General features: G+C 48.0%; 1 non-coding gene across 1 annotated transcript; it reads right to left on the reverse strand.

Annotated features, from left to right (window-relative positions):
* Nucleotides 1-1,685: 1,685 nt before the first annotated feature.
* Nucleotides 1,686-1,792, reverse strand: LOC144504165 (U6 spliceosomal RNA). Its single transcript, XR_013499585.1, has one exon. It is a non-coding gene; the product is annotated as a U6 spliceosomal RNA (small nuclear RNA).
* Between the last annotated feature and the right edge of the window lie 15,799 nt (nt 1,793-17,591).

The raw sequence follows: 17,591 nt of genomic DNA on the forward strand, positions 1-17,591 counted from the left end.
CTTGGTTATGCAATTGTATGAGTAGATGGATGTCAGTGCGTGTCAATTCCCACAAAGTAAGGTGGTCACACTGCGTAAGGGAGTGACTGACAACACTGAACTTGAGAAAGTGCTTACAGTAGACTTAAATTCATAACAGTACAACTGTCATGTTGTTTTGGCTGAAGTAGTTGGAAGGTCTTATGGCATCTGTGGAGGAATCCGTTCTACATATCTATGCCACCCTCTATGGTGGCACTCAGAACTGCACCACACCAGGCAGCTGTGGCAGTTCCAAAGATTTCTGTAACAGAGTCCATTCATGACTCTCTTTCAGGGAGAATGGGAATATATCTCACAAACACTCACATATGAAGACTTCACTATGCTGGATCATTGGATGAAGAACATTAACTATCTGAGGTCTGTTCCATATATCCGTGAAAATGCTAAAGGGTGCTGAGGGATTGTTGGAAATTGGTAGGGATGAGATTGCTGCCTTTGAGTGTAATATCACATGCCTCCTCTGACCACTTCCTCAGCTCACAGAATACGTGCAAGGAAGTGGAAAGGACAAGGAAGTGACTGCAGTATCGGCCTGGGTCTCAGAAGAACCCTGGGCTCTGGCATCCCTCTGAGTGCCAGTTACCTGGGGCGCCCCTCTCTCTACCTGCTGTGGATCTTCAGCTGTGAGGTGCTCACCAATGAGTGACCTAGATGCCTGTCTACCATATTATATCCATTGAGGTGTGAGTAGCTGTGGTGATGCTGGGTGCGGGTGATAGCTGTGACGCCTTATCAGCCAGCAGCACAGCCACATTCTTCCTCCTCCCCGGGCAGCTCGAGGGCTCTCTCCTCAAAACATGTCAGAGTTCTCAGCTCGGGCATGACTCCAGCTGGCTGCGTGCGCTCATGCCTGTTGTGGTTGAGTTTGTCCTGCAATGACTCAGAGAGGGAGAGTGTAGGTGGGAGTGGTGAGATTTAAGATGGTGATGAGGTGTGGCAGGTGTGGGGCTTGGGTGGGAGCTGGAGTGTAAGGAGCATGGCAACTACTGGGGAAATGTGGTGATTGTGAGAGGGAGGGGGGAACCTGATTCCTGCTGTTGGCAAAGGCCAAGGTGTCTGAGTGAGAGAAAGGGTTGGGTGTGTGAGGGGGTCCAGTGGGAGACTGGGAGTGACTCATTTAGCCTGGCTGAACGAAGAAAATCATTCAGCTTCTTCTGACACAACTGTCCCGTCCTCTTCTGGAGTATGCTTGCACTGATCAGGGCTGTCATTGCATCCCAGGCGGGAGTGGTGACGCATTTGGAAGGCCTCCTCCTGGAGCAGAAGTAGAGTGTGCCCCACCTCTGCTCCACTCCATCCAGTATCCTGGTGAGGGCCCCTCAGAAAAGCATGGTGCTGTCTTCTTGCCTGCCATCTCCTGCAGTCATTGTGGAACAAGTGCTAGGCAGTACTGGGAAACTGTTTATATGGAGCCCCCCCAGTGCTTGCAGCAGCTAAGTTGTTGTGGATGAAATAACTCCACAGAGGTGAAGGACCCGTCACCAGCATTTCTTTATTTACAAGACTTTTGTACAACAGAGCTCTCTCTCCCAGTTGCTTCCTGCTTCAGCAGGCAGAGAAACGGACACACCTGCTTTAAATAGAGAACATGAGGCTCCCTGATTGGATCATCAATTAGGACTCAGCAGGGACATCGTTTTGTGTAAATGGAACACTTCATGAATTTGTGTGTCACCATTGCGCAGGGGCCATGCTAATCTTTTCTGTATCGTTCCAATTTTAATATTTGGGCTGTCGAAGCAAGCACTACTATCTGAGGTCTGTTCCAACATATATTTTTGAAGATGCTAAAGGGTGCTGAGGGATACTTGGAAATTGGTAGAGATGAGATTGCTGCCTTTCAGGGTAACATCACATGCCTCCTCTGACCACTTCCTCAGCTCACAGAATACGTGCAAGGAAGTGGAAAGGACAAGGAAGCGACTGCAGTATCGACCTGGGCTCTGGCATCCCTCTGAGTGCCAGTTACCTGGCATGTCCCGGTCTCTACCTGCTGTGGACCTTCAGTTGTGAGGTGCTCACCAATGAGTGACCCAGATGCCTGTCTACATATTATATCCATTGAAGTGTGAGTATCTGTGGTGACGCTGGGTGCGGGTGATAGCTGTGACGCCTCTTCACCAGCAGCACAGCCACATTCTTCCTCCTCCCTGGCCAGCTCGAGGGCTCTCTCCTCAAAACACCCAGGCATGACTCCAGCTGGCTGCGTGCGCTCATGCCTGTTGTGGTTGAGTTTGTCCTGCAAAGACACAGGGAGGGAGAGTGTAGTTGGGAATGGTTAGATTTAAGATGGTGATGAGGTGTGGCAGGTGTGGGGCTTGGTTGGGAGCTGGAGTGTGAGGATCATGGCAGCTACTGGGGGAATGTGATGATTGTGGAAGGGAGGGGGGAACCTGATTCCTGCTGTTGGCAAAGGTCAAGGTGGCTTAGTGAGAGAAAGGGTTGGGGGTGCGAGGGGTGTGTGAGAGGGTCCACTGGGAGACTGGGGATGGCTCATTTAGCCTGGTTGAGCAAAGAAAATCAGTCAGCTTCTTCTGACACCACTGCCCCATCCTCTTCTGGAGTGTGCTTGCACTGACCAGGGCTGCCACTGCATCCCAGGCTGGACTGGTGATGCATTTGGAAGGCCTTCTCCTGGAGCAGGAATAGAGTGTGTCCCACCTCTGCTCCACTCTATCCAACATCCTAGTGAGGGCCCCTCTGAAAAGCATGGTGCTGTCTTCTTGCCTGCTATCTCCTGCAGTCATTGTGGAACAAGTGCTAGGTAGCACTGGGGAGCTGTTTATATGGAACCCCCCCAGTGTTTGCAGCAGTTAAGTTGCTGTGGGTGAAATAACTCCACGGAGGTGAAGGACGCGTCACCGATGTTTCCTTATTAACAAGACTTTTGTACAACAGAGCTCTCTCTCCCAGTTGCTTCCTGCTTCAGCAGGCAGAGAAACAGACACTCCTGCTTTAAATAGGGAACATGAGGCTACCTGATTGGACCATCAATTAGGACTCATCAGGGAGTTCAAACTCCTGCAGGCCAACCTCATTTGCCTGACTGAAGTCATCACAGTGGGCGAGTGAATCAGAGGGAACACACCGCAGGGCATAAAAAATATTACTAATGAGGCATAAGATTCAGCCCAAAAACACGCCAGTGCCATTGTTGGGAATCACTCTGTTTTTTGCACTGGAACCAACACTCTGTCAATTTTGGTAGGGTTTTGCCTATTATTACCAAATTAATGCTCCATGGCGAAAAATCTTTAACGCATATCCACTTCATGATTTTTACAGAATCAAGCTAAATTGCATTTTATTTGAACATTGCCCAGAGGTGTTTCTCTGTTGTTGTATAAAATGACTACTGCACTTGGTGCTAAAGAGGTTACTGAAAAAAAAAATTTCATCAGACCATGGCATATAACCCGACCCTCAGCAAAATGATTTCACAGCGATCTCTGCTGGATCGCTGTACATATCCTGCTGAGCTTATGTTTGCCGTTGAACATCATTCTTCAGCTGCTCTTTCATTAGGTCTTTCTTGATGGTCACATTATTTAATTTGCAGTAAATAATGATGACCTTCAGGATTCTATGAGACTCTATCATGATCCACTTCATTCAGCCAACTTGCTATTATATGTTACTCAATAATGATTATGTGCCTGCCAAGTCTTCATTCCAGCTCTGTTCACCTGGCAGTTTGTGGCTATCGGATGGGAGCTGAGAGCCAGCCTGAAGAGGAGAGGCCTTTGTCTCCTGGAAGATATCTTTCTTAGTCTTTCCTCTTCAAATAAATCAAACACAAAGGATTGCTTCAAAATGAATAAATCATAAATGCTGGCTGGAAACCACGAATTGGCCTGAATAAGCCTGCATTGTTGGTCACTGGGTAAATATGCCCTGCTGCTGAAAGTTCTCCCCTTCTTTCTCCTCCTCCCTCTCTGATCAGCTTGTCCTCCTCTGTGTTGCCTCCCTGTCAAGCAGCAGGCCAAGGGGATAATAATAACAGCACCAACAGTTTGAGAGCAACCGGTCTGAACACAACTTTTGATGTTAGAACCAAGGCATTCTCTATGAGCAAGATCAGTCTCCATGGACTTCACCAACTTTAAACAGTGTTAGAAAATTCACAGCATGTCGACAAACTCAGCCGGAACCAAAATCAAACAGCAACTGATCGGAAAGTATTTGATGATGCATGCTATGGTTCACTTGAGTCTGGGTTGCTGTGGAAACATGCACTTTGACCTACAGTTACATCTGGAGCCATGGATAGTGATGCTAGAAGTTCCAATGATCTTTCCACCACATGGTTGGTCTGGAGTCTCTCCCATTCTTACTGCCTGTCATTCGCATGCGTTGGAAGGATTTGCAGGTTGATACTCAACCTGTTTGGCTGCGTCATGAATGCACCTTCCTTGACCAAAGTAGTTGATGATCTTTTTAAATAGCACTGGAGTGGATCCTTCTTGCTGCTGAATGCAGGCACAAGCTGTGTGAGTTTAATAGAAGGCATTACCTAGGCCGGTGATCTTAAAAGTGGCAGCGCTCGTATTACATCAATGTTGCATGTTGCCTATTCTGCATATTTCTGGGGCACTCTTGTAATGCCAATGTTAACTCCCTCATAACCATTTTTTCTGGTGTGGATCCCACCAGAAGTATGCACACACATTATTTTGATATCAGAATGGCGCCTGCTGAGTGCTGCGGAGTGAAGTTTTGCGGCGTTGCAGTGGAAATTCTGCCTCATATCATACAAACTCAGATTGCAGCCATTATAGCTGAACCAATGATTAAAGGGATGTGTCACACAAGTCCAGCAACCTGTCCGCCGGCCCATTGCTAAGATTGCTGAACCGCTACCACAGGTAATTTGGTAGCAAAAGCCACTAGCTTTCGGAGCGCTGCCCCTAGCTACCAAATAAACCTGTTGGACTTTAACCTGGTGTTGTGAGACTTCTTACTGTGTTTACCCCAGTCCAACGCCGGCATCTCCACATCACCACAGGTAATGACAGTTTATGACTATGTTCCGCAACAGCTTTCCTCTCTCAGGATGATAGCACATTATTCTCTTTATCCAGATGGGTTTTGGAACTGAAGCCTGTGCATGTGCCTTCAATACCACTTTGGAACCCAAAGGATATTTGCATTGCCTGAAAAAACAAGCACTACCTGTAGTATTAGAGTGTTCAGGACTGTAAGGGTTAATGTGGGACTGGGGACCAGTACTACCCACTTAACGATGTAGTGTGTCACATGGGAGTATTAGCAGCAGCGAGTCGGGTAGAAGTTGGCATGAAAATAGCATCTAGTCAGGAGTGTAGCATATATATATGGGGATCAGTTAGCTCAGTTGGCTGGTTGGTGATGCAGAGCCACGCAAACAGCGTGGGTTCAATTCCTGTACCAGGCTGAGGTTATTCATGAGGGTCCTGCCTTCTCAACCTTGCCCCTTGCCTGAGGTGTGGTGATCCTTGGGTTAAATAACCACCAGTCAGCTCTCCTCCTGAAAGGGGAGAGCAGCCTTAGGCCACCTGGGGCTATGGTGACTTTACTTACGTACTATTAATAATGTCTAACTATGCAAGACTTTAAATCTTTGTATGAGACGACATACAGTCTTACAACACAACCATTCCAATTTCAATCCCAACCTGAAAAAATGAGAAATCTGACTCTAACTTGGTTAAATAGTGATGTGTTTGGGCTTGGCTGAATAATCATAGAAAGAATCATAGAAACCCTACAATACAGAAGGAGGCCATTCGGCCCATCGAGTCTGCACCGACCACAATCGCACCCAGGCCCTACCCCCACATATTTACCCGCTAATCCCTCTAACCTACGCATCTCAGGATTCTAAGGGGCAATTTTTAACCTGGCCAATCAACCTAACCTGCACATCTTTGGACTGTGGGTGGAAACCGGAGCACCCGGAGGAAACCCACGCAGACACGAGGAGAATGTGCAAACTCCACACAGACAGTGACCCAAGCCGGGATTCGAACCCAGGTCCCTGGAGCTGTGAAGCAGCAGTGCTAACCATTGTGCTACCGTGCCGCCCAATAATGGACTCAATAATGAATAATGCACTCAAGCGATTTTAATATTCCAGTGAAATATTATATTTCATTGCAGTATGAATGTAAGCCTACTTGTGACTAATAAATAAACTTTACTTTTACTTTACTTTATGAGTCCGTGTCTCAGATTTTAGGTGTCATTGTAGTTAACAGCTGCAAGATAGGTTTGTCCGGTATCAGGAATCTCGGCAGCTAAAGGTAATGCCTTTCCAACATTGTGTGGGGATCAGGGGTTCTCTCAATTGCCAGGGACTATCCAAAGTTTCTGCCAGGTCTTCCCTCTCAGCAAGCCCATCAATCTCTCAATCAGACCAGTTGTCCAGTGGGAAGCGGAACAAACATTCTAAGTTGGTCCTCCCATTAAATTCTACAGCAGCTTCACCTTCCCAGCATTCCCAGACTGCTGATCGACAGCCCAACCCCTCTTCATCATAAATACTGAGGCTGCAACTTACTTTAATTTTTTAAAGCTTATTTATTATTGTCACAAGTAGGCTGACATTAAACTGTAATGAAGTTACTGTGAGAATCCCCTAGTCGCCACAGTCCAGTGCCTGTTTGAGTACACTAAGGGAGAATTTAGAATGGCCAATGCACCTAACCAACATGTCTTTCAGACTGTGGGAGGAAACTGGAGTACGCAGACATGGGGAGAATGCAGACTCCGCACAGACAGTCACTCAAGCTGGGTCCCTGGCACTGTGAGGCAGCAGTGCTAACCACTGTGCCACCGTGCCACCGTGCCACCATGGGAGGGACTGGAACCTTCATTCTTTGCACCCAGAACTGAGTGCTGCTGCTGAGCAACATCTGATACCCAATCATAATGTTAAATGCCTTGCTACTAAAATGATGTTTTTACACAGTATGTGCAACAGCATCTCAAATTGGCTGAAAATGAGGATTCAGAGCTGTACGATTTTGGCGGACAGTGTGTCAAAGCGAAATTTCCTAGCTTCTGCTGGCCTGTTCCAAGTCAAAACACTCATTCTATGAGCCATAAAACTTCCCCGTTGGCTATGATTCAATCATTACAAACATCCTGTCAGTATAAAACTGTTATCCATAAACTTAAATCAAATATAGCACAATGGCAGTTGATCCTGTTCAGGCTAAATGCGGTATTTTTGCGCAATTTTGAGCTTTGATGCATTCAAAAATATCCCTGAAAGAATGATAAACATTTGGGACTTTAAATTATACAACAGCCTGCATTTCTCTGATGCTTCTCATGTGTAGAAAAGCAGCTTGAAGTGAAGTGGAGCAATAAAATCAAAGTAAATGTAAAGTTCTGGGTGAAGTGGGGGATAAAATGGGGATGACCCCTGAAAACGATCATGGGGATTGTGGTTTGTGATTGAACCATTGCCCATTCTTTGCCTTGCAGGATTTGAGTCTTGCTGCTTAAATTCATTACTGTTGATAGTGGGTGCGCTGATCATTGGCTGCGTGCATTAACAGTGGGCTTGATATTGTAAGTGTGGTTATTGTTACTTAACAGAGAAACTCGTGAAATAGGGGGAGTTTTTTTTCAACTGTCAAATCTATGCTGTGATACATCGATTAATGGTGGAACATACAAGAGACCAAGATTCAAAGTTTTCAGAAAATGCGTTGGAGATCTTGGTGGAAATGATGGAAAGAATGAACACTGGGGAGTAGGTGGTCCTCCAGAGCCATAGAGCTCTACAGCCAGCTGGCACTGCCCAAGGGGCACCGCCCTTACTCCCGACTCCCGGAGGTGTCTAAATGCCCTCTGTTTCCCCCCAGTTGGTCAGGGCACTGGCATGCTGGCATTGTCCAAGGGCAAACTGGCACTGGGCAGTGCCAAGGGGTGGGGCCAGAGGGGGCAAGCTCATAGGGGGTGATTGGTGGGGAGAGGACTCGCTGCCACTCTGCACTCTGGATCACTGCGGGTGTGGGGGTGGTCAGGCGGTGATCGGGGCTGGCTATCAGGGTGGGGGTGGGGGGGGGAGTTGGGGAATGAAGGGGCTGTCTAGGAGGTAATCCGGGCTGGTCATCGGGTTGGGGGGGAGTCGAGAATTTCTGGGGGGGGGGGGGGGGTGAGGGTGGGGGTGTCATGGGCTGGCCGGGGGAGTGGGGGGAGATCGGGGCTGGCTGGTGGCGGGGCGACAAAGGGGCTGGCCAGGGGAGGTTCAGGAGGCCAACGATTAGGGGAGGGATGGAGAGCTGGAAGGCCAATGGCCAGGGGTGGGGGGGGGTTGTTGTAGGGAAGGCCAGTTACCGAGAGGCCGGCAATGGGGAGGCCACTGTGTATGCGCCCATCTCCACATTGACAGATCGGCGCATGCGCAGTGTCCCACTCAGCGTTATGCTGCTGCCTCTCGGGCTGGAATAGGCCCCGTCCTCTGTTTCCCAGAGTGATTCACTCTGAGGCACTCTGTGTTGCTCAGAGTGTTGGAGATTCGCTCTGGTAAGTATGCCAAAAAAAACCAGGCGGGAAATACTCCCATTTTTCCACACATTGGGCACTTAGTTTTGCTTTGGGAGAACCCTGGCCAGCATTCTTGGATGCATTGTTTCAGTTTCCTCTCCAGCTATCATTGCCTTGTAACTAGGAAGACTGTCAGATTATTTTTTCATTATGTGGCTGTTTCTGTTCCTTTCCTTGTGCCTTTTTGTGATTCATAACATATTCATATGACCTTCCTGACAATATGTTGACAGTTGCATATTGTTTTTCACTGTATTATTAAGGGCTAATGTCACAGTTCCTTTCTGTTCAATGACAGAGACCAACTTTCCTTTGTTCTGCATAAGTACACAAGATTTATGCTTATTAAATACATGAATCAAAAGAATGTGAATGAATGTTATAGACCTTAACAACAGCAGTAAATATGTCTACTTTGGAAATGTAGTATGGTCTGCCTTGATGAAATGATGATTGTACAGTAACACCATTATTCTATATGCATTAGCCTTACTTACAAAAGCACAATGCTGCTCTCTTGTGTTAATACCTGTGTCTAAGTCAGAAACATCCTATTTCAGATAGAATTGGGGCGGCACGGTGGCACAGTGGTTAGCACTGCTGTCTCACAGTGCCAGCGATCCAGGTTCGAATCCGGCCTCAGGTCACTAACTGTGTGGAGTTTGCACATTCTCCCCGTGTCTGCCTGGGTTTTCTCCGGGTGCTCCGGTTTCCTCCCACACTCAAAAGATGTGCGGGTCAGGTTGATTGGCCATGCTAAGTTACCTCTTAGTGTCAGGGGGCCTATCAGGGTAAATAAGTGGGATTATGGGGATAGGGCCTGGGTGGGATTGTTATTAATGCAGGCTCGATGGACCAATTGGCTTCCTTTTGCACTGTGAGGATTCTATGAAATTTAAACAATAGATTATTGGGCTGATATTTACCCTATCCAGTTTGTGTAAATCAGACAGGTGGCACGGTGGCACAGTGATTAGCACGGTTGCCTCACACCGCCAGGGGCCCGGGTTCGATTCCCGATTTGGATCACTGCCTGCGTGGAGTTTGCATGTTCTTCCGTGGGTTTCCTCCGGGTGCTCCGGTTTCCTCCCACAGTCCGAAAGACATGCTGGTTAGATGCATTGGCCAGGCTAAATTTTCCCTCAGTGTATCCGAACAGGCGCTAGAGTGTGGCAACGAGGGGATTTCAACAGTAACTTCATAGCAGTGTTAACGTAAGCCTACTTGTGGCACTAATAAAAACAAACTAATAAAAAACGTTAAGATTGCCTAGGTCATGTGAAGTTGCTGTAGTCTCTGATGAACATAGGCAGTGATTACAACCTACAGAGAGACAGCAGTGGTGATTTAACCTGAGGATCACCACACCTCAGGCGAGGGATCAGGTTAAGAAGGCAGAACTTCATGAATAACCTCAGCCGGTACAGGAATTGAACATGTGTTGCTGGTGTTAGCTCTGCATTACTAATCAGCCATCCAGCCAACTGAGCTAAACTGACCGCCCCCAGGTCATTTATCCATTGTGGAGATGAGAGAAGATGACCTGCTGCAGTTTTTCTCATGTTCTCCTGACCAGGTAGCAAGGACACCTTCCCAAACTCAGTAGGGTCCTTTTTTAATACATGCATGTCAGATGTTGATGAGGTCGCTGGGGTCCAATTGCAATCGTAGCAGATGACCTGAGTGGGAAGAAGTTTCCTACCAGACTAACTCTGCGAGGAAGTTGATCGAGGCCAAAAGAGACATAGGGCGGGATTTTCCGGCCCTTCCCGCAGATGGGATCTTTTGGTCCCACCGAAGGCAACCCCGTTTGGCTGGTTTCCTGGCAGCGGGATGGGCAAGCAATGTGAAATGCGGAAGACAACAGCCAATGGCGTGCCATTTCAGCCACTGGAAAATGTGCCTTGGATGGGGGAGGGGATAGGTGGAAAATCCCACTCATATTTTTTTCTTAAATGCTTAAGGTACAGGTGGGACGGGGTGCACCTCTGGGCATAACAAAGAAAGCTTTTATTTGTAGCTTTGACTTTGTGTGTGTGTGTGTCCACTTCCTGCATTGTTCACTCCCTCAGGACATTCTGCATAACTGATCCCACACATTACCTGGCAAATTTCCACCCCTTCCCAACAACATCCACCCCTGCTGGAATGTGTGGAAGTGGGCTAAAGTGAGTTAAGTGAGGGCTAGGAGATATGTGACAATGTCTATCCCATATCCTGTTGTAATTTCTGCTCATATTCTGTGAATCACCCAATGCCACAAATTGACTAACACTATTAAATTGCCCCAGGTAAATGTGTCTGAGCTGCTGCCTGGGAGTGAAGATTAAAATACCCTCACTGGATGGAATGAAGTGATTTGGGGTAAAGGATTGTGGGGAAGGAAATCTATGTAGAAACTCAGCGGTAGAGTTCAGTCTGCCTCATCTCCCTCTCATCATCATTGTCCTCGCCTTCCTGAATCTTCATTCTCATAGTGATAGCTGTGTCTGTGCTTGCCAAGTGTTTAAAAGGTACCTGGACCTTCATCTGAAGTGTTGTAACCTCTGCCAGTACAGTTACAACACTGGTATCTACCTAACAATGTGGAAAATTGCCCACGTATGTCCTGTACACAAAAAGCAGGACAAATCCAACCTGATCATCAGTAAAGTGGTGGAAGGGGTCATCAACAGTGCTATCAAGCAGCACCTGCTCAGCAATAACCCGCTCAGTGACACCCAATTTGGGTTTTGCCAGGGTCACTCAGCTCCTGACCTCATTACAGCCTTGGTACAAACATGGACAAAAGAGCTGAATTCAGAGGTGAGGTGGGGGGGGGGGGGGGGGGGGGGGGGGGGGGGGGGCGGGGGGGGGGGGGGGGGCGGGGGGGGGAGGGGGGGAATGATCCAGCCCATGGGTCGCTGGGGAGATTGTTTTAAAAAGTCCTCTGACAGATGACGTGCTACTTTCTGGAGTGTGGAGAATCCTGGCATCGACAGTCTCAGGAAAATTAAAACGTTTTCCTGCCTGTGGGGCAAGGTGAGATCCTGTAGTGTACCTCCGGGGCAGATGTTAGATGTTCCCGTGTCCCCACTCCTTAATCTCACATACCTATGTGGAGTCAGCACTGCCGGTGTAAAGTATCATGGCTGATGTATTTGTGGCACTTATGTGTAATTATGCCATTTTCCATTTCCCTCTATTCTCTGCACTTTCCCCATTATCTCTTTGACTTTTATACCTTTGTTAAAAATTTGTTCATGGGATATGGGCGTCGCTGGCAAGGCTTTTTGACTCGATGACAGTGAGGGAACGGTGATGAAGATCCAAGTTAAGATAGTGTGTGAAAGGACTGTCGAGGGAGGCTTGAAGAGTTCCATTTCTGAATTCCACTATTACTTTATTTTTAATATATTGCTTTGGCTTTTAGTTTCAAGCTTTTGATTTTATAGAGTGTGAAAAATGCTACTGTAGAATCCCATGTGTCACAGAGCTCATTCAATCTTCCCATTCATTTGCTTGTATCACAAGCTGCTGATATTCTAAGTTATTTATCATTAGTTTCCCAAATGGCAGCGCAACAAAAATTAAACCAGACAAACAAGTGAATAAATTCAACAGCCTAACACCCATATATCCAAACCATAGAAAGGTTACGGTCAGAAATAGGCCATTCAGTTCATCGTGTCTGCGCCGACCAAAAAAATGAGAAAAGAAGTTCAGTCTCCCCTGGAAGTACACCTACCACTAAAATGGAAGCTGGCTACTTGGAGCACTTCAGCGGTCACGGGCATTCGGCCTCTGATATTCAGGTAAGCGTTCTCCAAGGCGGCCTTCACGGCACACGACAGCGCAAAGTCGCTGAGCAGAGACTGATAGCCAAGTTCCGCACACATGAGGACGGCCTCAACCGGGATCTTGGGTTCATGTCACACTATCTGTAACCCCCATAACTTGCAAAGTCTCACTGGCTGTCCTGTCTGGAGACAATACACATCTCTTTAACCTGTGCTAATGCTCTCTCCACTCACATTGTCTGTACCTTTAAGACATGATTAGCTGTAAAGATTTGCATTCCAATCATTATTCATTATTCTGTAAATTGAGTTTGTGTCTTTATATGCCCTGTTTGCTGTTTATGAGCAGATCTCCCATTCACCTGGCGAAGGAGCAGCGCTCCAAATAAACCTGTTGGACTTTAACCTGGTGTTGTTAGACTTCTTACTGTACTTCTGAGAATACAGGATGCCTGGCTGTAACAGTAGTTTGGCAGAGAAAGTTTGGAGGTCTAAAACCAATTGTAGAACTAATCATCGATTTGCAGAAAAAGATTATTCGGCCCATTGTGCCTGCACTGACAATAATCCCACCCAGGCCCTAACCCCGTAATCCCAAGTATTAATCCTGTTAATCTCTCTGACACTAAGGGGCAATTTACCATGGCCAATCTACCTAGCCTGCACATCTTTAGAAAGTGGCAGGAAACCGGAGCACCCGGGGGAAACCCACGCAGACACAGGGAGAATGCTTAAACTCCACACGGATAGTCACCTGAGGCTGGAATTGAACCTGGATCCCACTGTGCTGTGAATCATAGAATCATAGAAACCCTACAGTGCAGAAGGAGGCCATTCGGCCCATCGAGTCTGCACCGACCACAATCTCACCCAGGCCCTCCCCCCACATATTTACCCGCTAATCCCTCTAACCTACGCATCTCAGGACTCTAAGGGGCAATTTTTAACCTGGCCAATCAACCTAACCCGCACATCTTTGGACTGTGGGAGGAAACCGGAGCACCCGGAGGAAACCCACGCAAACACGAGGAGAATGTGCAAACTCCACACAGAGAGTGACCCGAGCCGGGAATCGAACCCGGGACCCTGGAGCTGTGAAGCAGCAGTGCTAACCACTGTGCTACCGTGCCGCACAGCTTATATGGTGAAGCTTATATCATACGTACCGTACCCTGTGCTGTGGGGAAATTTTAAAAGGTGGCCAGTTGTGTCTTAAACTAGGAGAATTCAAATCTCGCAAGGCAAATATCTCTGTGCAAAGAACCTACAGAATTTATTAATCATAAAACATAAAAGAAGACAAGCGGCCTAACCAGTGATGCTTAAATGAAGCAGCTTGAATACCTGTCAGAAAACTCTTTAATAGTTTCATTTTGGAGCCCTAAAGTACAGGTATGCTCCTCCTGACCCCCATAAAAAATACTGTGGGCTCCTGAGGGCCGGTCTTGCCCTCCCTCTCCACACCCCCAGGGCCTTCCTGCTGACCAACTCAGCATGAGAGTTGGCAGAAATCATTTGGTGAGCTGCAGCGGGATGCCAATTGGCATCTGCAGTGTCAACCATGGATCAGTGGGTAGCAGTCCCACCTCTGAATCAGAAGGTTGTAGATTTAAATCTAACTTCATGATGTTGAGCCCACAAATTTGGTTTGGCATTCCAGTATAATACTGAGGGACTGCTGCACTGTCAGAGGTGCTGTCTTTTCGATGGGACATTAATCTGAGGCCTTATCTGTTCTTTTAGGTGGATGGAAAGATCCCATGGCACCACATGAAAGCAGAGCAGGGGAAATCCCCCGGCCTCCTGGTCAATAATATTCCTCAATCCACATCACCGAGAAAACAGACTGATTGGCTATTATCACTAGCTGTGCCTGGGAACACGAGTGCTCAAAGTGATTGGCATATTTCCTAACTTAGAGTCCTCTTCAAAAGAACTTCCTTCCTTCTTTCCTTCCTTTCTCTTTCAACTTTTCCATAGGGTTGCACAGGATTGCCACAATACTGCATGTTTAATCAGCTTTGAAAGTACCTCATTGGATTTGCATTGTGAAAGGTCCTATAGAAATGCTGCTTTTCTACTTGTTTTGCAGTTCAAGCAGATTCTGATGCTTGACCTGGGTCTCTCACTGTGTTTCTGTGTTCGTTCAGATCACACACATAAACCAATAGGAGTTTTGTTTTTACAGCATAAGTGCAAATAGAGTTGGGTTGTCAGGTTGTGAGACGTCAAACGCTGAGACCTGGGAGTAGTATTAAACTGTGAAGCTCCAGGTTGGGCCCCACTCTTTCAGCATCTGTCTCTTTTAAACAATCATTTTTGTTCAGACGAAATGATAGGCGGTTGGAGGGTGGGTGCCACAGAGACACAGTGATTAGCATTGCTGCCTCGTAGCACCAGGGACCCGGGTTCAATTCCGGCCTTGGGTGACTGTCTGTGTTTAGTTTGCACGTTCTCCCCGTGTCTGCGTGTGTTGATTCTGGATTCTCCGGTTTCCTCCCACACTCCAAAGATGTGGGGTGGAATTCTCCTAAAAAAATTTGAAGTGTCAAATTCACGTAAAAACTGGAGTAAATTCCACTGTTTTTTTTCAGCGGGAGTTTCTAAATGAATCTCTCACACTCCATGCACTGCAGAGTGCCCTCGTATAAATCTCGTTAAAAACCTGTGGGCGGGGCCTATTCCCGCTGGAGAAGCCGGTCGCATAGCGCTGAGCAGGCCACTGCGCGTGTGCCGACCTGTCATAGCGGAGATCAGCGCATGCGCAGTAGCCCCACACTGCTGGCCTCCCGATCACTGGTCAGCTCAATCGCTGGCCAGCCCTGCAACACCCCATTGCTGTTCCTCCAAAACCCCCCCCAGCCCCCCCCACCCCCCCGATCGCTGGCCAGCCTGCAACACCCCATTGCTGTTCCTCCAAAACCCCCCCCAGCCCCCGATCGCTGGCCAGCTCTGCAACACCCCATTGCTGTTCCTCCAAACCCCCCCCCACCCCCCCGATCGCTGGCCAGCCGCGACCATCCATCCCCCCGGCCCGCCTCGATCTCTCCGCCTCTGCCACTGGCAGTCTGGCCCCTCCCACCCTGCAGTACCAGCCCTACCTCCATAATCCTGATTCCCCCTCCCTCCCTGCAGCCTTGACCTCCCTGGCAAGACGCACCCTACCCTGATGGATTTTTCCTCTCTCTGTCATTGATCTAAAGCGCAGAGTGGCAGTGGGAACCCCCACCCCCACTGATCTATCCCCCCAGAGGCCCCGCCTCTATAGGGCTCACCCCATGGCTCTGCCTCCTTAGCACTGCCCGATGCCCAGTGGGCAGTGCCAAGGTGTTTCTTTGCCCCTTGGCCAGTGCTAGGAGTCCAGGCTGGCACTGTCAAGCTGATAATGCACAGGGGGCATCTCCTTTACCCCTGACCTCCTGGTGGGCCTCCATGGCCCCCCTTCACTCCAGAACGGTTGGGCCATCAGCTCCCGGTTAGTGGAAAGCTGTTGTAAACCCTGCTGGGGTGAAACATTCGAGGCAGCAGGGGGAGAGGCTAGCGAGCCCGGAGACTTCAGTCCCAGGCCCGCTAATCGGATGTAAATTAGAATTCAAATATGGATATCAGCTCTGCGCTGATTTCTGGCGTGGAGCTGATGACATCGGAAATCCGGTGGCCTGAGAAACGCGGAGGCCGTAGCGCTCTGCGGGAAGCCTGCTACACGGCCTCCGCTTATGTCTCCTGCTAGAGCAGCACAGCAGGCTGGGAGAATCGCCCCTCTGCAGGTTAAGTGCATTGGCCATGCTAAATTGACCCTTAGGGTGGATTTTCCCATCCCACCCACCATGTGAATCATAGTGGGCGGGGTGAGGTGCGCAAACCATGCAAGATCCGGTGACCTCTGGCGGGATTTTCCAGTTTTGGGGTGAGCACAGCCGGAAAATGAGGAAAGGTTGAGGGAGCTAGGGCTGTTCTCTCTGGAGCGGAGGAGGCTGAGGGGAGACTTAATAGAGGTTTATAAAATGATGAAGGGGATAGATAGAGTGAACGTTCAAAGACTATTTCCTCGGGTGGATGGAGCTATTACAAGGGAGCATAACTATAGGGTTCGTGGTGGGAGATATAGGAAGGATATCAGAGGTAGGTTCTTTACGCAGAGAGTGGTTGGGGTGTGGAATGGACTGCCTGCAGTGATAGTGGAGTCAGACACTTTAGGAACATTTAAGCGGTTATTGGATAGGCACATGGAGCACACCAGGATGATAGGGAGTGGGATAGCTTGATCTTGGTTTCAGATAAAGCTCGGCACAACATCGTGGGCCGAAGGGCCTGTTCTGTGCTGTACTGTTCTATGTTCTATGTTCTAAAATCCCACCCTTAGTATCCGGGGGATTTGCAGGGTAAATACGTGGGGTTATGGGAATAGGGCCTGGGTGGGATTGTTATCGGTGTTGGCTCGATGGACTGAATAGCCTCATTCTGCATTGTAGGCATTCTATGATTCTTTAAAAGTTAAACATGCTGATGTTGGTACTTTGATGGCAACAAATTGGTGAAGTATTTAACATTGATGATTTGCGACAAAACAATTTTCAAGTAGAGGGTTACAAACCATAACAGGAACATACACCATTCCTATTTTAGCAATGTGCCGTGCTCTTAATCCTTATGATCATATAAGGCCCAGAAGATACTGTACAAGGGAGAAATAGAAATGTTGCAGAGCTGACTGTCTTTTGTTATGTAACAGCTAGGCTGAGAAAATGTTTTAAAAAACAATTTCTACTTTCAAAGCAGAAGCAAGGCCTTTGACAAGGTACCGCATGGTAGGTTGTTGCATAAAGTTAAATCTCACGGGATCCAGGGTGAGGAACCCAAATGGATACAAAATTGGCTTCTTGACAGAAGCCAGAGGGTGGTTGTAGAGAATTGTTTTTCAAATTGGAAGCCTGTGACCAGCGGTGTGCCTCAGGGATCAGTGCTGGACCCACTGTTATTTGTCATTTATATTAATGATTTGGATGGGAATATAGGGGACATGGTTAGTAAGTTTGCAGATGACACCAAAATTGGTGGCATAGTGGACAGTGAAGAAAGTTACCTCCAATTGCAATGGGATCTTTATCAATTGGGCCAGTGGGCTGACGAATGGCAGATGGAGTTTAATTTAGACAAATGTGAGGTGATGCATTTTGGTAGATTGAACCAGGGCAAGACTTACTCAGTTAATGGACGTTGGGGAGAGTT

This window comes from Mustelus asterias, chromosome 14 (assembly GCF_964213995.1).
Source record: "Mustelus asterias chromosome 14, sMusAst1.hap1.1, whole genome shotgun sequence".
In the NCBI taxonomy this organism is placed as follows: domain Eukaryota; kingdom Metazoa; phylum Chordata; class Chondrichthyes; order Carcharhiniformes; family Triakidae; genus Mustelus; species Mustelus asterias.